This window comes from Tamandua tetradactyla, chromosome 13, assembly GCF_023851605.1.
Source record: "Tamandua tetradactyla isolate mTamTet1 chromosome 13, mTamTet1.pri, whole genome shotgun sequence".
NCBI lineage: Eukaryota > Metazoa > Chordata > Mammalia > Pilosa > Myrmecophagidae > Tamandua > Tamandua tetradactyla.
The window spans coordinates 2,620,395-2,639,604 of NC_135339.1; the positions used below are offsets into that span (position 1 = coordinate 2,620,395).

A 19,210-nucleotide genomic window follows, 5' to 3' on the forward strand; every position below is an offset into this window, starting at 1 on the left:
GAAGAGCCAACATACATCCACAAGAAGTTCCAGAAATTGGAAGAGAAGCAATGATAATAGAGATGGTGATGGTAGCAGCTTCCTGTAAGAGTCTTTGGCAGCCTAAGCCTGACAGAAAGGTATATCAGTTAGGGAACAGAGTAGTAGAAAATATAGACCAGCCCTCCCCCTCTGGCCTCTATTTCTTAATCTGTGCAATGGGTATGATCAGAAAGTATGCCTTTAAAGATAGTGGTACAAAGATGTTGTGGCCCATATTGAGGGATCCTGGCTGTGCTCTCAGTTCTTGTTCTTCATCATTGTACTCTCCTCTGTACTCCTCGCCACTCTCCCAACTCGTAGTAGATGTACATTTCTCATTCCTACCTTACTGTAGGATGGAACCAATTAAAATGCTATATTAGGAAGAAGAAGGGAGGGGGAGAAAGAGGGAAATTTGACTACACAAAATTACATGAGTTTATGAATAGAGTAGCCAAGAATCTTACAAGAATTTGGAAGAAGAGACACTTAGATACATTCTGTTGAAATTTATATATTTTGTGGATAAATTTTATGCTGGTTTAAGACTATCATGTACCCCAGAAAAGCCATATTCTTTTTCCTGGTTCAGTCTTGTGGGAGCAAACAATGTCTGGGCAGGATCTTTTTATTATGTTATTTCCGAGGAGATGTGACCTACTCCATTGTGGGTGGGGCCTTTTCGTTAAGTAGTTTCCATGGAGATGTCTCCACCCATTCAAGGTGAGTCTTAATCCACTTACTGGAGTCCTTTAACAGAGAACCATTTTGGAAAAAGCTCAGTGCCAAAGCAGACAGAAACGTTTGGAGATGCGGAAAGAAAATGTCCCCAGGGAAGCTGTTTGAAACCAGAAGCCAAAGGACTAGTGGATACCAACTACATGCCTTCCCAGCTGACAGAGGTTACAGATGCTATTGGCCTTTCTTGAGTCATGGTATCTTCGTCTGGATGCCTTAGTTTGGACATTTTTACGGCCTGAGAACTGTAAATGTGTAATTTAATAAATCCTCTTTATAAAAGTCAACCCATGTCTGGTATATTGCATTCTGGCAATATTAGCACACTAAAACAAATATATATTCACAAAGGCTTCCAATGAGAAGCACATGGTTACCTATAAAAGGATGGAAATCACACTTGCAATTTGAAACATGTAATATTAGATGACAGTGGAGGAGTGTTTACAAGTGTTGAGAGAATGTATTTTGAACTCAGGATCTTATCCCTAACCAAACTGCCATTCACACAGGGGATACAATAAAACCCTTTTCCCCTATATCCCAGGATATACTGTATCAAAATTTACAATTAATTCAAGAAAAATAGATGTAGAATTCAAGACCCAGTGGTGATGGTGATGAAAGAAAACAGTAAAATTTATTTCTCAGCTCTAAATTGTTGTTGATAACTATAACTGAGAAATTTAATGCATTGTTAAGAAAGGATTCATAAACCAGAGTAAGCATAATTTTAAAATTTTGTAATCTGGAAAAAGATTTAACGTGATATTAAAGTTGATTGGGAAGGTAGAAAAGAAGTAAAGCCATGCTAAGAGGCTTATCCTGAACAAAGGAGAACCTGTAGATACTGATAAATTACAAGCTGAAATGAGTAATTTAAAGAAATTTGACCCAGAAGTTCCATTTCTAGGGCTTTACCCTAAAAATAAAATAACTTGTACAAAGTCATATACATATGAGGTCATTTGTGCCAAGATGTTTAATAATGGCAGTAGATTTGGAAGGATATACCAGCACTGGACAGAGAATCTGGGCCTCTGGAATAGGAGGGAGACTTTTTCACTGTATGCTGCCCTTATATTAAGTTCAGAATTTTTATTATGTGTTTATTTTGCACAACTTTTAGAAGTTCAAAAAGATTTATGGGTTTAGAATAGTGGTTGCCAAATCTGACTGGCCACCTGTTATGCTATGGCCTGTGATCGAAGGGAGATTTTTACAATTTTAAATGGTTGTAAAAAAAAAAAAAAAAGAAGAAGAATCATGGCATGTGAAAATGATATGAAATTCAAATTTCAGTGGCCGTTGGAATACAACCAAGCTCATTCATTTATGTATTGTCTTTGGCTGCTTTTGTGCTACAAAGGCAGAGAGTTGATTAGTTGTGGTATGTTTTGTCTGATCCTTTAGGTAAAATGTTTGATTACCCTGGATTTACTGAGGCCAGAAATAGACCTTGTTGAAAAAGGGATTTTGCTTATGAGAAAGGTGGCATTTCAAATTAATGAGAAGAACATGGACTCCTTAGTAATGAATGATAAGAGTTGGCTATCTATTTGAGGAAATAACTTGGATTCCTATTATAAAAAACAAAATTTTAACAATACTAGAAAATAAGATATTATTTTAGTAATAGATTACTTATTTTCTTTTGGATTACTTCAGGTAGAGAAGTAAAATCAGGAAGTTGTATAGGTACAACCTCTGGGGAAAATGGCAGAGTAGGGAGCTACAGGACTCACTTCTCCGCCCCCTTCCCCCCCAAAAAAACAGCTAGTAGTTAGCTCAGAACTGTCTGAAAGACTGTTCTGGGGCTGCAGAGGCCAGGGGAGCACTGTAGAGCATCCAGGAAAGAGCAGAAAGGGAAACTGAAAAACTTCACTAAAAAATTATGGGTTACTCGTACTGCAGTGGGGTCTGGCACCCATCTCCCACCCTCAAGTTGACCTGCTTCAGGTCTGGTCCCTGGCTGGTGGCTGTGGATGTAGAGGGATATAGGAACCCTCTTCCTCAAGGGCAGGGGGGTTGCACATCTGAATACTGATCATGGCTTTTGTTCAGCAAGTTTAAGATTGCTGGGTTTAGATTTGATTGGCTCTGAACTGCTGTTCTAGCCTTGCCTGGATAGGAACCACCCCAGCTATTGATTCAACCCCACCTTTGACAGGGGGCCGATGGTGGAGGTTTAAAGGCTATATATCCCTAGGGCTGTGGGGAACAGTTTGCTGAAGAGTACCATCTGATGGGCAGGCCTGGAAAGCGCAGCTTCAGGGAGCTGAGAAAAGACTTTTTGGTATCTTTCCTGACCCTTTCTCCAGGGCCCTTTGGAACTGGTCTATAATTCCTTTGTGGGTCACTGGCCTGTTTTGACTTGGAAATACTGAATTGGAAAAGTTCTCTCCGGGGTGACCCTCCTCCCAGAATTTGCCTTCCAGGGAGAAGCAGCTACAGGCAACTAAAGGATTGTTTAAGAATGAAAACTTTAAACAAAACCTGTAGAGGCAAAGAGAGCAGATCAAGATTCCCAGAGAAGTAACAGAGGGAAGGAAGCTTTTCCTGGGGGTGAGGGAGTTAAACAGAGTGTTTTTGTTTGCTAAAACTTCCAGAATGCATTATACCAGAAATGGGTTGACTTTTATAAAGGGGATTTATTAAGTTACAAGTTTACAGTTTCAGGCCATAAAAATGTCCAAACTAAGGTATCCAGACAAAGATACCTTGACTCAAGAAAGGCCCATGGCGTCTGTAACACCTTTCAGCTGGTAAGGCATGTGGTTGGCATCTGCTAGTCCTTTGTCTTCTGGTTTCAAACAGCTCCCCTGGGGGCATTTTCTTTCTGCATCTCCAAACATCTCTGTCTGCTTGGGCTCTGAGCTTCTTCCAAAATAGTTCTCTGTTAAAGGACTCCAGTAAGTGGATTAAGACCCACTTTGAATGGGTGGAAACACATCTCCATGGAAACCACCTAACCAAAAGGTCCCACCTTAAACAATAGGTCTGCCCCCACAAGTTTTGATAGGAAAAAGAACATGGCTTTTCTGGGGCACATAACAGTTTCAAACCAGCAGTCCTAAAAATTGCATCACATACCCAGGGCAAGAATTAGATGTAGAAGAGTTGAGTAAAGCTGACCAGTTGAACACAGGCAATTCCTGAACACCATAAGTACATGGAACCTTGAGTAGGGCATGAAATTTTGTAGGTTTGTCCAGAGTGATGCCTCAATAAATCCCAGAAGGATCTGAACAGTGAATAAAAAAGTATTTGCAAAGTCCCCTTGGGGGAACGGTGAGAAAATTCAATCTCCCCAAGTAGAGAATTCTTGATATTCTCACAAGCCATGGGGACAACCAAAGCAATAGGCTGAGACCACAATCTTGAGGTTTGTTCATATGAACTTAACCCCACAAAGGATAGGCTAAGCCTACTTAAAATTAGGCCTAGGAGTCACTCCCAAGAGAACCTCTTTTGTTACTCATTGTGGCCTCTCTCTCTCAGCCAACACAACAAGCAAACTCACTACCCTCCCCCTCTGTACATGGGACATGACTCCCAGGGATGTGGACCTTCCTGGCAGTGTGGGACAGAAATCCTGGAATAAGCTGGGACTCAGCACCAAGGGATTGAGAAAACCTACTTGACCAAAAGGGGAAAAAGAGAAATGAGACAAATAAAGTATCAATGGCTGAGAGATTCCAAACATTGTTGAGAGGTTATCCCGGAGGTTATTCTTATGCATTAAATAAATATCACCTTTTTGGTTAAGGTATAGCAGAGAAGCTGGAGGGAACTGCCTGAAAATGTAGAGCGGTGTTCCAGTAACCATGTTTATTGAAGATGATTGTATAATGATATAGCTTTCTCAGTGTGACTGGGTGATTGTGAAAACCTTGTGTCTGATGCTTCTTTTATCTACCTTATGGACAAATGTGTAAAACATATGGATTAAAAATAAATAAATAATAGGAGGAACAAATGTTAAAATAAATTTAGTAGATTGAAATGCTAGTGATCAATGAAAGGGAGGGGTAAGGGGTACGGTATGTACGAATTTTTTCTGTTTTTATTTCTTTTTGTGAATTGATGTAAATGTCTTAAGAAATGATCATGATGATGAATATATAGCTATGTGATTAAAAAAAGAATGTTCATATTGTTTGTTGATTAGTTTTATTAATAAAAATTTTTAAAAAGGAAAAAAAAAAACATGAGGCAGAACTGGAGAATCAAAAAAAACCACAGGCAATTCCAAGGTGTAGAATAAGTTGAACCAAGTGTCAAAGAAGAACCGCAACACAAAGCTAATGAACAACAAAAGACAAGACAAAGAAATTCATCTTCAGAGTAAATTCATCAAGATAATCAGATGCCTAGACATCAGCAAAAAATTATAAGACATGCTAAGAAATAGGAAAAATTGGCCAAGATAAAGAAACAAATGTAAAAGTTGGGGAAGTTACAGAATTTGGAAAAACTAATTAAAGATGTTTAAACAAATCTCCTACATCAATTCAAGGAGATGAAGGAAAATATGGTTAAAGAGGTGGCTATTAAGAAGACACTGGGTGAACATAAAGAAGAATTTGAAAGTATGAAAAGAAACAGGATTTATGGGAATGAAAGACATAGTAGAAGAGATTAAAAGCACATTAGAGGCATATAGCAGTGGATTTGAACAGGCAAATGAATTAGCAAACCAAAATATAGAACATCCAAATTCTTACAGGCAGAACATTCAAATTCTGAATATGGAACATTCAGATTCTTACAGACAGAACTTTCCAATTCTATCTATTGATAAAGAATGGGAAAAAAATTGAGCAAGGTCTCAGGGAATTGAATGACAGCAAAAGGGCATAAACTTTCATGTCATGGGTGACCCAGAAGGAGAAGAGAAAGAAAAGGAAGCAGAAACAATATTTGAGGAAATGATGGCTGAAAATTTCCCAACTGTTATGAAAAACATGAATGTATATGTCCCAGAAGTGCAACATACTCTAAACGAAATAAATTCTAATAGACCAACTCTAAGACACATACTAGTCAGAATGTGAAATGCTAAAAAAATAGAGAATCCTGAAAGCAGCAAGAGAAAAATGATTTTCGTTTACATGGGAACAGCATTAAGTGCCAATTTCCCACAGAAATCTCTTCTACTGTTGTTCTAGTTTGTTAACTTCCAGAATGTGATATACCAGAAATAGAACGGCTTTTAAAAGGGGAATTTATCAAGTTGCAAGTTTTCAGTCCTAAGGCCATGAAATTGTCCCAGTTAAAGCAAGTCTATAAAAATGTACAAATTAAGGCACCAGCAAGAGGTTACCTTCACTCAAGAAAGGCCAATGAAGTTCAAGATTTCTCTCTCAACTGGAAAAGCATTGGCAAACATGGCGGTGTCATCTTGATTGACACCAGAAAAAGGCATTTAACAAACCCAGCATCCTTTCTTGATAAAAGCAGTTTGAAAGATAGGAATAGAAAGAAAGTTCCTCAACATGATAACCAGCATTTATGAAAACCAACAGCTAACGTTGTACCCTATGGTAAAAGACCAAAAGCTTTCCTCCTAAGATCAGAAACAAGACAAGGATGCCTACTGTCACCCCTGTTCAACATTGTGCTAGAAGTTCTAGACAGAGCAATTAGGCAAGAAAAATAAACAGCATCGAGATTGGAAAGGAAGAAATAAAGCAGTCATTATTTGCAGATGGCATGATCCTATGTATAGAAAATCCTAAAAAATAAAAAATCTATAGCCAACCTACTAGAGCAAATAAACAAGTTCCGCAAAGTGGCAGGATACAAGACCAACACGCAAAAATCAGTAGTGTTTCTGTTCGCTAGTAATAAGCAGTCTGAGGAGGAAATCAAGAAAAATATTCCATTTACAATAGGAACAAAAGCAATCAAATATCTAGAAATAGATTTAAGTCCATTAACAACAAAACTTTGCATAATGGGAAATAATAATGCATGCTAAGTGCCTAAAGCTTGTCAGCTTTACTTGATTACCTGTCATAGTAGCATTCCAAGTTAAGTTCTGTAATTATCCCTACTTAATAGACAAGGAAACTGAAGCTTATAGAGATTACAGAATTTGTTGCTAATGAAGAGTTAGGAAATGAGAGAACATATATCTCAACTTAGGCCATCTGGTTCCCAAACCTATTATATAGAAAAGACAAACTGGGAAAAATATTTACAACATGTCAACACCTTTTTATAGGTATTATCTATGGTTCTACTTCATTCCTTTTTCAACATTGTATAAATATTCTAAAGTTTATTTAACCTTTCCCCTATTTTTGGACACTAGGTTGCTTTTATTTTTATTTTGCTGTACATATAACACCAATGGACATGTTGCATGTAACACTAATAAACATAAATGAACATGCTAAACTTATGTATGTAAGTTTATGCAATTTGTCTTTAATCAAAGGAATCATAACTTCTTGGAAGGAATCTTGGCTGTTCAGTTAAACTACCTTATTTTAGAGATGAAACCCAGAGAGGTTAAGTGTTGTGCCCAGGGTTACATAGCTTTTGAGTAGCTTGACTCTTTGTATTGTTTTTATGGTACCACGGGCTGCCTTTGGCATTTTTTGTCTTACCTATAAAAGTATGACCATTTGTGTGGCTGAAATATGGGTACCATGAGTATAGCTTCCCCAGAAATACTTGACAAAAAGATTCATCTGGTATTACTCATTCTTGGCATACAACACAGTGCCTGATACCTAGTAGGTGCTCAAGTCTTTGTTGAATGATTGCTGCCTCCTGGTGATCCATACTTTTATTTCTAAAAGCTCACAAACCATTTATTCAGTGACCTGTTTTAGAATCCATGTGTCATTGTAATACTCTGTAAGTGATCAAGAAATAAAAGTTACGATTTGCTTCCTTCCCATGTTACACTTCATAATGTTTTGTTTTTATTTCTCTGATAATCAGTGTTTTCCGTATCATTTCATGACCTTGTTTTTTTGATGTCTGTGTGTTCTAGTTTGCTAGCTGCCGGAACATACCAGAAACGGAATGGCTTTTAAAAAGGGGAATTTAATAAGTTGCTAGTTTACAGGCCGAGAAAACGTCCTAATTAAAACAAGTCTATAGAAATGTCCAATTAAAGGCATTCAGGGATAGATACCTTGGTTCAAGAAGGCTGATGAAGTTCAGGGTTTCTCTCTTAGCTGAGAAGGCACATGGTGAACACGGTCAGGGTTCCTCTCTCATCTGGAAAGGCTCATTGTGAGCACAGTGTCATCTGCTAGCTTTCTCTCCTGGCTTCCTGTTTCATGAAGCTCCCCGGGAGGTATTTTCCTTCTTCATCTCCAGAGGTTGCTGGCTGGTGGACTCTCTGCTTTGTGGTGCTGCAGCATTCTCTGCTCTCTCTGAATCTCTTATTCTCCAAAACGTTTCCTCTTTTACAGGACTCCAGTAAACCAATCAAGACCCACCCAAATGGGTGGAGACATGTCGTCCCCTAATTCAGTTTAGCAACTACTCTTGACTAAATCATATCATCCAGGGAGATGGTCTGATTACAGTTTCAGACATACAGTATTGAATAGGGATTATTCTGCCTTTATGAAATGGGATTTTGGTTAAAACATGGATTTTCTAGGGGTCATACTTCCTTTCAAACCAGCATACTGTGTAAAAAGTGAACTCTCCTATAAGTTCAATTTTTGAAAGCATTAATAAACTATTCTGTACAGAAAATTTAGGAGATTGTACAGAGTAGGCTTTAAAATCAGTAACCATAAATGGATGTACTTTGCAGAGGACCGTAGATTGTTCTTATTTTGGCAGTTAGTTTGGCACACTACAATGTGAGTATTCTGGAACAGATATATAAAATATATATTAGTAGTAGCATAAAATTGTAGAATAAAAAAATTGAGCAGAAACTGCTTAAAGGTTATATAATTATGTAAGGGATCAGTGCTGGAGAATTAACAATTTTTCACACTCTGGTGTTGTCCTAAAAACTACAGAGCAAATAGAAAAGATGTAACAAGAGACCTTCAGATTAACATGGACTGTACATTGTTGTTTTGGTTGGTTGGTTGGTTGAAGCTTTTAAATCCAAACCTGTAATCAATAAATTTCCACACGTGTGTTCTTAGTGAAGAAGCTGGAGTTTTCTCATAAATGCCTTTTTAGCACTATTATTAAAACTTAATTGGAATTCTGAAACAGCTTCATTGAGGTCTAATTGACATACATATATTTCATGTATACAATTTGATACATTTTAACAAATGCTGTTCTAGTTTGCTAGCTGCCAGAATGCAAAATACCAGAAATGGATCAGCTTTTAAAGGGAAGAATTTATTAAGTTGCAAGTTTACGATTCTAAGGCCATGAAAATGTCCCAATTAAAAGAAGTATATAAAAATGTCCAAATTAAGGCACCCACAAAAGGTTACCTTCACTCAAGAAAGGCCAATGAAGTACTCAACTGGAAAGGCACATGATGAACATGGCATCATCTGCTAGCTTTCTCTCCCAGCTTCTTGTTTCATGAAGCTCCCCTGGGGGCGTTTTCCTTCTTCATCTCCTAAGGTCCCTGGCTGCATGGGCTCTATAGCTCTTTCCAAAATGGTTCCCTTTTAAAGGACTTCAGTAAGCAATCCCACCTTGAATGCATGGAGACACACTTCCGTGGAAATCATCTAACCAAATTTACCACCCACAGTTGGGTGGGTCACATCTCCATGAATAATTTAAAAACTCCCACCCAACAATACTGAATGAGGATCAAAGGACATGGCTTTTCTGGGGTCCACAGATTCAAACCAGCACATCTCTATATACCTTTGAAATCATCACAATCAAGGTAATGAATATAACCATCACTCCTCCAAATTTCCTCATGCTCGTCAATAATCTTTTCCTTATACACAGCCCCACCCCCATAGTCATCTCTATTCATTCCAGATTACTTTGTATTTTCTAGAATTTTATAGAAATGAAATTGTGCTTTTTTTTCTGACTTCTGCATAATTATTGTGATTCATCCATTTTGTAGTATGTATTAATAGTTTATTCCTTTTTATTGCTGAACTGTATTCCATTGTATGGCTTTACCACAGCTTATTTATCCATTCACTGATTGATAAGTTTCCTATCAAAACTTGTCATTTAGATTATTTCTCATTTTTGTTTTTTACAAATAAAACTGCTAAGAACATTTGTCTACAAGTCTTTGAATAGACATATGTTTTGATTTCTCTTGAATAAATACTTAGGAATAGAATGTCTGGATCATATGGTAGATGTATGTTTAATTTGTTAAGAAACTACCAAATCAGATATGGGAGGGAGAACAAGATAGCATAGGGAGGTATGGGTTTAATTCATCCTCCAGGGCATCTAGTAAATAGGAACTGTCTGGAACAGCTGTTGAGGGGCCTCCCATTACTGGATATATATTATACACCAGCCTGGAACAGGTGGAAAGGCCAAGATCACTGTACAGAACTGTAAGTTATGGTGGGCAATATAAGGAATAGGTAAGGGATTCTTGGAGTTGTGGTTGTTTCTCTTTTTATTTTATTTTTTTTATCCTTCAGTTTTTCTTTTGTTTCCTTTCTTTGTGGAAGAAATGGAAATGTTTTCACGTAGATTGTGGTAGTGAATGTATAACTATGATTATACTGGGAACCATTGATTGTTTGTGTAGGATGGATTGCATGGTGTGTAAATAAAACTTTAAAAATTAAACAAAGATACAAGTACTGGAGAAATTGTGGAGAGAGAGATGTACCTATTCACTATTGGTAGTTTAGTAGAATGGTGCAACCCCTTTGGAGGGCAGAGTGGTGGTTTTACAGGAGGCTAAGCATAGGTTGCAACCCCATTATTAGATATATATACTTGGAGGAACTGAAAGCAGAGTCACAAATGGACATTGGCTCCCTAGTGTTTATGGCAGCAGTATTCATGATTTGCAATGGATGGAGGTGGCCTAAGGGTACATCGCTGATGAACGGGAGGGTGAACTGTGGAGTGACTGCAAGAAGAAATGAAGTTATGAGGTGTACAACTCAGTGAATGATCCTTGAGAACATTATATTGTATGAAATAAGCCAGAAACGAAAAGACAGATATTGTAAGCCCTCACTAATATGGACTAACTATAATGTACAATCTCTGAGAATTGAATTTGAGAGTATAGGTTATTAGGCAATAGAATATGGGCAAAGAATGGGTAATTGACGACTAAGGAGTACAGAATGTTCAATAAGACTTATTGTAAAGGTTCCTAGGTTGTAAGCTCTTATAGCAGTTGCATCCATTCCTGAGTTTTAACTGTTATTTCTAAATTCTGAGATGCTGAGCTCGTTGTGTATAATCTGATCGTTCCCTGGAACTTTGGGTTTCTGTGAGACAGCCGAGACTCAGAGTTAGAGTTCTGCAGCTCTGAAAGCTAGCATTACCCCATACAGCAACTTTTAAAGAAGTTGAAAAAGAGACCAGACTTCAAATAGAAACATGTATGAAGTTAATCTAGTTAGGACTAAGGCAAATCAGGATAGAGAGTAAAGGATGATACTGACTATAATTTAAAGCTTGAATTGCTGTGTGAGACCAAAAGAAGAGATGTTCATTTAGAACCAAGTACATATTTTCTGCAGCATACTAGCTAATTTTACCTGTATGGTCATTTTAATAAAGCAACATAATTTCATAGAACCTTGAACAGGGAATGAGATCTTGTTATTTTGACAGGTTAATGTAAAATCCCAGTACATCCCAGAGTAATTTGGGCATAAAATAAAAAGATATTTGCAAAGTCCCTGTGCTGTTTTGAGGCTGTGTATACTCCAGAAAAACCATGTTCTTTTTTCTTTCCAAACTTGTGGGGGCAGACCTGTTGTTTAGGGTGGGACCTTTTGATGAGGTGTTTTCCATGGAGATGTGTTTCCTCTCATTCAAGGTCTTAGTCCACTTACTGTAGTCCGTTAAGAGGGAACCATTTTGGAAAAAGCTCAGAACCAACACAGAGACTTTTGGAGATGCAGAAAGAAAATGCCTCCAGAGAAGCTGTTTGAAATCAGAAGCCAAGTGACCAGAAGATGCCAGCCATGTGCCTTTCCAGCTGACAGAGGTATTGTGGATGCCATCGGCCTGTCTTAAGTCAAGATAATCCTTCTCTGGATGTCTTAATTTGGACATTTTTATGGCCTTAGAACTGTAAACTTGTAACTTAATAAATCCCCTTTATAAAAGCCAACCCATTTCTGATATTTTGCATTCTGGCAGCAATTGTGAACTAAAACAGTCCCTTTGAGGGACTGGGGAAAACTGGGGAAATATTAAACTTCACCATCTGAGGAATTTCTGATATTCTCACAAGCATTAGGGGCTACTAATTTAATAAGCCAGGCCCTCAATCTTGAGGCTTCCCCTTATAAAACTTATTCCTGTAAAGGAGAAGCTAAGCCTACTTATAATTATGCCTAGGATTCACCCTCCGCACCCCCCCTCCCCGAGAGAACCTCTTATGTTGCTCAGATGTGGCCTCTCTCTCTAAGACAACTCTGAAAATAAATTCAGTACCCTCCCCTCTACATAGGACATGGCTCCCAGGGGTGTAAGTCTCCCTGGCAATGTGGAACATGACTTTTAGGGATAAAGGCTGGCCTTGAAATCACAGAATTGAGAAAGCCTTCTTGACAAAAAAGGGGAAGAGAAATGAAACAAAGTAAAATTTCAGTGGCTAAGATATTTCAGATAGAATCAAGAGGTGTAGATATTCCTTTTTAGTTTCTTGTGTATTAAAATAGCTAGAAGGAAATACCTGAAGCTGCTGAACTGCAATCCAGTGGCCTTGATTCTTGATGATGCATGTATAACTATAAGGGTATTATGGTGTGACCATGTGATTGTGAAAAACCTGTGACTGACAGTTCCTTTATCCAATGTATGGGCAGATGAGTAAAAAAATAAAAACAAAAAATAAAATAAATAATGGGGGGGATAAAGGGTATGGGATATTTTGGGCATTTTTATTTTTTTATTTTTTGGAGTAATGAAAATTCTAAAGTTCTAAAATTGATCATGGTCATGAATGCACAACTATTTGATGATACTATAAGCCATTGATTGTATACTTTTGATGATTTTATGGTATGTGAATATATCTCAAAATTGCATTGAATTAGAAAAAAGGGACTGCTAAATCATTTTACATTCCCACCCATAGTGTATGAGAATGCAGTTCCTCCACATAATCACAAACATTTGGTATAATCAGTCTTTTCAATTTTATCCTTTCTGATACATGTGAAGTATATCTCATTGTAATTTTAATTTGCATTTCCTTAATGACTAACAGTGTGGATCATGTTTTTCATCTGTTTATTTGAAGTGGGTATTTGAATCTTTTGCCTATTTTGAGTTGTGTTCTGTTATTATGTTTTGTTATTTCTTTTTATATTCTGCTTACAAATCCTCTTTCAGATGTATGTTTGGCACATATTTTTCCAACTCCACAATTTGTCTTTTCATTCTCAGAACACTGTCTTTCAAGAGAACACGTTATCAATTTTTTAAACTTTTATTGTATTGTATAACATATATACAAAACAAAGAAAAAAAAGCTATATTTTCAAAGCACTCTTCAACACATAGTTACAGGACAGATCCCATAGTTTGTCATGGGCTGCCATATGATCCTCTCAGATTTTTACTTCTAGCTGCACCAGAATATAGGAGGCTAGAAGGCTTAAAAAAATTTTTTATCATCACAATCAACATTTTTCCTTCTTTTTGTGTGAAACATAATATATATATATAAAAAAGCAATACATTTCAAAGCACAGCACCACAATTAGTTGTAGAACATATTTCAGCATTTGACATAGGTTACAATTCCACAATTTTAGGTTTTACTTCTAGCTGCTCTAAGATACTGGAGACTAAAAGAGCTATCAGTTTAATGATTCAGCATTCATATTCATTTTTTAAATCCTATCTTCACTGTATAACTTCACCATCACCTTTGATATTTCCATTCTTCTCTTTAGGGGTGTTTGGGCTATGGCCATTCTAAATTTTTCACATTGGAAGGGTCTATCACTAATATGGGGTAGGGAGATGGAACTAGCTGATGTTCTGGAGAGTCTGGGCCCTCTAGTTTTCAGGACTTATCTGGACCAGGGACCCATCTGAAGGTTGTAGGTTTCTGGAAAGTTACTCTAGTGCACGGAACCCTTGTGTAATCTTTTATATTGCCCTAGATGTTCTTTAGGATTGGCTGGAATGGTCCTGGTTGGGGGTTGGCAGGTTATAATAGGTAGCAAGGTCTAGCTGAAGCTTGCATAAGATCAACCTCCAGAGTAGCCTCTTGACTCTACCACTGATACTTTATTAGTTATACTTTCCTCCCCTTTTGGTCAGGATGGAATTGCTGATTCATGGTGCCAGGGCCAGATTCCTCCCTGGAAGTTACAACTTTTTATGAAGGCCAATTTATATTTTGTCTTTGGTTGCTTTGCTTTTGGTGTCATATATAAGAAACAGTTGCCAAATTCACAGTAATAAATATTTATCCATAAGTTTTCTTCTAAGAGTTTTTTGGTTTAGCTCTTACGTTTAGGTCTTTGATCCATTTTATGTTAATTTTTAATAGGGTGTAGTAGAGATCCAACTTCATTTTTTTGCATGTGGGAATCCAAAGCAGCACCATTTATTGAAATGACTATTCTTTTCCCATTGACTTGCCCTGACACCCTTGTCAAAAATCTATTGATTCTTTAAGAGTTAAGGGGAGATTTAGATTTTCTGTTTGGTGAGGGTGTGTTTATTGGTTATCTTTCTCTTGAGAACAGTGAAATTATCTAAAACTGAGAGTGTTGATAGACTGTTGACTTTGGACATTATTCAAATTATGTCCAAAGAGATGATTAACATGATGTCTAATGAATGGAGGTGGCTGAACGATGCACTGACTGAGAAGTAGATTGGTGAATGATGGTGTGGACATATGGTTGAATATGGTGCAGGTACAAAAAGGGATGGTGTTGTGAGGCATGAAACATTGTGAATGAACCTGTGGGACATTTGGTGAGGCAAAATAAGCCAGAAACAAAAGAGTAATTATTGTATGGTCTCCTTTAGGAAATGTTTGTTATAAAACACGGGCCAGGGTGCAAGGGTAGTTCAGTGGTAGAATTCTCGCCCGCCATGCAGGAGACCCAGGTTCAATTCCCAGCCTATGCACATCCAAAAAAAAAAAAAAAAAAAAAACAAGCAAACAAAAATTAACAAATGGTGCTGCAATAACAGGATACTCACATGGAAAAGTAATGAAATGTGACCCTCACCATACAGTATACAAAAAGAAAATGGGCATAGATTCTAAGCTCTTATAGCAGTCACATTTAGTTCTGAGTGGTAATTATTACTTCTGGATTTTAAGAGGCTGTTTTATATATGTATAACCTGGTATTTAGAGATAAGAATGAAGCTGATCGGGTCGGGATTAAGGTAATTCAGAACACGGGTAAGGAGGACATTGTCTGTATTTTAGAACCTCATCTGCTCTGTGGGACAAAAGGAAGAAGGTTTATTTTGTCTGGCACCTAAATTTTCAGTAGCACATAATCTAACTCAACCTGTCTGGATCAGTCATTTAAACAAGCCAACCCCAAGGAGCCCAGAATAAGAATGAGGGCCTTTAATCCCATATAGCTTAATGTAATACCCAGATACATCCCAGAATATATTAAGTGAATAATCAAAAAGTATTGGCAAAGTCCCTTGAGGTATGGGAGAAAAAATATGAAACTGTTAAACTACCACCAGGGAAACCCCTGATATTGTGTCAAGCATTAGGGACACCCAAATCAATTAATCAGGGGACACCCTTGATCTTGAGGCTTGCTCTTGTGAAGCTTATGTATGTAGTGGAGAAGCTTAGCCTATCTATAGATATGGCTGAGAGTTACTTCTGGGGGACCTCTTTTGTTGCTTAGATGTGGTGCCACTCTCTTTAAGCCCAAATCTGCAAGTGAAATCATTGCCCTCCCCACTATGTGGGACATGACATACAGGGGTGAAAGTCTCCCTGGTGGCATGAGAGATGACTTCCAGGGATGAGTCTGGCCCTGGCAACATAGGATCAACAATTCCATCCTGACCAAAAGGGGAAAAAGAAGTGTTACAAGAAAGGTTATCGGTGGCTAAGAGAGTTCAAATGGAGTGAGAGGCTGCTCTGGAGGTTACTCTTATTATGCAAGCTTTAGTTAGCCATGGCTACCTATCATAGCATGCTAAACCCCACCCAAAACCTTTCTAGCCAATCTTAAAGAACACCTAGGGCAATATATAAGCTTCTATAAAAATTCCATGCACTACAGTAACTTTCTAGAAAACTGCAACCTTCCAAATGGGTCCCTGGACCAGGTAAGTCCTAAAACCTAGAGGGGTCAGCCTCTCCAGAATATCAGCTAGTTCCATCTCCCTACCCCATATTATCGATAGCCCCTTCCAATATGAGAAAGTTAGAGTGGGCATAGCCCAAATACCCCTAAAGAGTGGGAGAAAGATCAAAGGTGATGGTGGAGTTATACAGAGATGGTAGGGTTTAACAAATGAGTATGATTGTTGAATCATTTATTTTGATATTTGTTTTAGTGTCCAGTATCTTAGAACAACTAGGAGTAAAAACCTAAGATTGTGGGATAGTAACCCACCCGAAACTCTGAAATCTGTTCTACAACTGATTATTGTCCTGACATTTATTGCTTTTTTGTGTATATGTTACTTTTCACAAAAAAAAAGAATAAAAAAGTCAATTGTGATGATAAAAATATGTGTATTCTTTCTAGCCTCCAATGTTCTGGAGTAGCTAAAAGGAAAAATGTGAGGTGATAGTATGGTAGCCCATGACAAACCCTGGAATCTTTTTTTGTAACTACTTGTTAAAGAGTGCTTTTAAAATTACTGCTTTGTTCTTTCTTTCTTTACTTTGTTATATTATGTTATGTTATATAATTAAAAAGTTTACTTTGAAAACTATTGCTTTTTTATTTCTTTGCTTTGTATATATGTTATACCATACAATAAAAAAAAAGTTTTAAAAAATCTGTTGACTCTAAATGTGAAGGTTTGTTTCTGGACTCTGATTTATTTTCCATTGATCTATATGTCTGTCCTTACACCAATGCCACATTTGCTTGATTACTGTTTGTCTGAGTTTGTTAAATTTTGCCAGAATGCAATATACTGGAAATGGAACAGCTTTTGAAAAGGGAATTTATTAAGTTACAAGTTTACGGTTCTAAGGCCATTAAAAATGTCCAAACTAAGGCATCCAGAGATCCTTGACTCAAGGAAGGCCTATGTCTGTCACATGGGAAGGCATGTGGCTGATGTCAGCTGGTTCTTGCTCCTGATTTTGTTGCTTCCAGCCTCTGATGCCAGTGGTTTCCTTTCTAAGCATCTGTAAGCCTTCACTTAGCTCCTCCAGGATACTGGAGTGCTTGGCATCTCGTGGGAAGGCACATGGTGATGTCTGCTGGGCTCTGCATCTCCAGACATCCATGTCTAAGTGTCTGCTCTTTCTGTCAGCACTCTAAACATCTCCAAAATGTCTCCCCTTTTTAAGGACTCCAGTAAACTGAGACCTACCTTGAATGGGTGGAGTTACATCACCATCTAATCAAAAGGCCACACCCACAACTGGGTGTGTCACATCTCCATGGAAACCATTCACAGTTTCCACCCTAGGTGATAGGTCTGTCCCCACAAGATTGGATTAGGAAAGAAAGCACGACTGAACAATTTCAAACCAGTATGTTGTTGCTTTGTATTTAGGTTTTTTTGTTGTTGTTTATTTTTTTATTTTTACCTATATTTAGTTTTGAAATTGGGAAGTGTTGAGTCTCCAACTTTGTTCTTTTTCAAGAATGTTTTGATTATTCTGGGTCCCTTAAATTTCTATATGAATTTTAGGATCAGTCAATTTCTGCAAAGAAGTCAGCAGGATTTTGAAAAGGATTACCTTGAATCTTTAGATAATTTGGGGTGTATGGTCATCCTAACAATATTAAGTCTCCCAGTTCATGAATATGAGTGTCTTTCCATTTGTTTAGATTGTCTTTAAGTTCTTTCAATAATGTTTTATAGATTCCAGAGTACAGGTTTTGAACTTCTTCTGTTAAAATTGTTCTTAAGTATTTTTATTCTTTTTGAGGCTATTTCAAATGGAATTGTTTTGTTTTCTTAATTTCATTTTCAGATTGTTTATTGCTAGTATATAGAAATACAGTTAATGTTCACATATAGCTCTTATATCCTGAAACATTGCTGAACTCATTTATTATAATAAATGTTTCTTCTGGAGTCAGTTTCAGTAGCTTACATCTTTGTAAGGATTTGTCCAATTCAGTTATTTTTAAGGGATTTAAATAATAATAAAGAATCTTGTAATGTATCCATTTAGTTAAAATTTCTGATGCTTTTGGTTGCTTTAGGTATATTCATATTTCCATCTGGTATCATTTTCCTTCTACCTAAAGGACATGTACAGCAGGTCTGACAATGATGACTTCTTTTAGCTTTTGTGTGTCTGAAAAAGTATGTGCCTGTTTTTTTTTTTTTACAGATACTTTTACTGAGTATTGTTCTAGGTGGATATGTTTTTTTCTTTCAGTTTGTTAAAAATAGTGCACCACTGTCTTCTCACTTATATTGTTACAAAAGAGTAAACTGCTGGCGTTTTAATCATCATTCCTCTGTGTGTGAGGTGTGTTTTTCCTTTGGCCACTTTTAATATTTTCTCTTTATCACTGGATTTGAACAGTTTGATTGTCTTGGTGTCATTTTCTTTATGGTTCTTTTGTTTGGGATTCATTGAGCTTCTTGGATCTATGAGTTTTTAGTTTTAACCAAATTTTGAAAAATATTCAACCTTATTTCTTTAAATATTTATTCTGTCCTCTTCCTCCTTCTTTGGGGACTCCAGCTACATGGATATTAAGGCTGTTGAAGTTGTAGCACAGCTTATATTTATAAGAGCATATTATAGATGCTATTTTCATGTTTTTAATTATTTTCCCATCTATATTTTACATAACTTCTATTGCTGTCATTAATCCACAAATATTTTTTCTGAAGTAGCTAATCTGCTTAATCCCATCCAGTGTATTTTCATCTGAGACACTGAAATTTTCATCTCCTGAAGTTCAACTTGTCTCCACTTATGCCATCTGTGTCTCTAAATTTAATTTTTTACAAATACTTCCCCTTCTCTCTCTCCCTTTTGCCCCCCCATAAGCTGTAATATGCTTTCTTTCTCACAGATTTGCTGTCTAGTTATCTCTTACACATGAAATCATACAATTTTTGTCCTGTGTGTCTTGCTTGTTTCAGTGAACATAATGTTTTCAAGGTTCTTCCATGTTGCAGCATGTCTCATTCTTCCTTATGA

At 37.1% G+C, this 19,210-nt stretch overlaps 1 protein-coding gene across 8 annotated transcripts in view; it reads left to right on the forward strand.

The window, feature by feature from the left end:
- CSGALNACT2 (chondroitin sulfate N-acetylgalactosaminyltransferase 2) overlaps positions 1 to 19,210 on the forward strand; it is a 92,125-nt gene that overhangs the window by 2,255 nt on the left and 70,660 nt on the right. The window contains exon 1 of one of the 8 annotated variants that reach the window (XM_077124525.1): positions 9,864 to 11,881. The exons of 1 other annotated variant lie outside the window; for it this stretch is intronic. The gene's annotated coding sequence lies outside the window, so the exon portion shown is untranslated. Of the gene's footprint in view, positions 1 to 9,863; positions 11,882 to 16,294; positions 17,573 to 19,210 lie in introns of those variants that run through there. 6 more of the 8 variants (XM_077124527.1, XM_077124523.1, XM_077124528.1 and 3 more) reach the window with 6 other exon arrangements.